General features: G+C 55.2%; 1 pseudogene; it reads left to right on the forward strand.

Annotated features, from left to right (window-relative positions):
- Positions 1–317: 317 nt before the first annotated feature.
- LOC149359989 (uncharacterized) lies at positions 318–1,520 on the forward strand (annotated as a pseudogene).
- The last annotated feature ends 245 nt before the right edge of the window (positions 1,521–1,765 follow it).

Here is a 1,765-nt window from a genome sequence, read left to right on the forward strand (position 1 = left end):
CTTTCACCTTCAACATAGGCCACTTTTTTACGCCAGCTAGTGAACGCATAAAATATTGTGACGCCCATGAAAGGGCAATGCCCATTCTGCGTGGTCGGCGTTGCTGGATAGGCCGAAGATGAGGAGAACGAAGTTGGTGGCGTCTCGTGCTCTGCAAGCGGACCCAGCTGTTTTTCGATCCTCCGTCCCGGTCTTAATAAACCACTGGGCGTAACATCTTGGTGGAGGTGCGGGGTATTGAGGTTTCTCCGAAGACGGATCCCCAGATTCACATTCGCCGCAGTCGTCGCATTGTTGGTCTGCCGCCTTCTGTGCCAATGATGTCCCTGGACGGCGACGCTTCGAGGTCTGTGCCCAGCAGTTCGTGGCAGCATTACCGGGAGCCACGGTCATTCGCGGGTTCCTCTAGCGACGACGTCGATGAATGGCTCACACACTACCTACGGGTGAGTCGCTACAACAAGTGGAACTCTTCCGCCCGGCTTGCGAACGTCGTGTTTTCACTAACCGACACGGCCCTAACGTGGTTTGACAACCACGAGGATTCCCTCACGACTTGGGACCGCTTTGTAGAGGAGCTGAAGAAGTGCTTCGGTGATTCAGTCGCGAAGAAGAAGCGGGCTGAACAAACACTTGCTCAAAGGGTTCAGCTCCCCGGTGAAACATCCACAAAGTATATTGAGGAAATCGTGAAGCTATGCAAGGTCGTCTCTCCTGCCATGACCGAGGAAGACAAAGTTGGCCATTTGCTCAAAGGATTCGCCGAAGACGTCTACAATTTTTTGATCGGAAAAGAAAGTCTAGAGTCCGTGTCTGACGTCATCAAGCACTGCCGGACGTTCGAGACGTTGAAAATGCGTCGCATCACACCGAAATTTGGACGTTTGGCCGGGGTGACGACGGTGGCAGCTGTAGACACACCATCGTCATGCAATCTGGCTTCCACAATCCGCCAGATCGTTCGCGAAGAGTTAACCAGGTCACTAGAACTCACTCGAAATTCATCAGAGCTACCTCCTGTTCATCTCACGCGTCCTACTCCGCCAACGGACGTTAACACAGCGGACTTTGAGGATCACCGGGTACCCCGAGGGCTGCGGACGAACAACACACCGCGATTGCCCCCGGAGCACCGGTCCGGCTTTTACCGGCATGTGCCGGCCACATACGACGAGAACTTTCGGCCCAGTCCTTGGTATGGTGACTACTTGCCGGCGCAGCCTGCTCCCGGTCCCTCTCTGGTGTGTTACCGCTGTGGTCAACACGGACACATCTCCTGATTTTTTCCCCGCCGACAACCGTCCCGTTACGGCTCCTCGACCTATCCTCGGCGTCCGGACTACCAACCCGGTCCTTCTCGATACCCGTCCTGCCCGCCTGATTCCGGCAGTTCATGGCCTGCACAAGTGCGGAATCATTCGCCGGCATCTGATAGAAGTGTGACGCCGCCTCCAGCTTTCCGAACACGTCGATCTCCATCACCCCGACGCCGCTCCTCCTCGCCTCCGCCGGAAAACTAGTCGGCGCGACCGATGGGGGTGAGGTCGCTGGAAGTCTGCCGCCGGAAGTGATACCCCTGCCTGTCGTTATGTTACAGAACAAAGTACATGTGCTAGTGGATGATGTACCTGTGATGGCTTTAGTGGATACCGGTGCTACTGTTTCGGTTATGAGTGCTGCGTTTAAGTGCCTCCTCGGAAGAAAAGTTTTGTTTCGATGGGACAAAAATGTCCAGTTTTGTGGCGTGAGTGGTGAACCGTTGCCA

Source organism: Amblyomma mixtum, chromosome 2, assembly GCF_055824585.1.
Source record: "Amblyomma mixtum isolate Tamu chromosome 2, ASM5582458v1, whole genome shotgun sequence".
NCBI classification, from domain to species: domain Eukaryota; kingdom Metazoa; phylum Arthropoda; class Arachnida; order Ixodida; family Ixodidae; genus Amblyomma; species Amblyomma mixtum.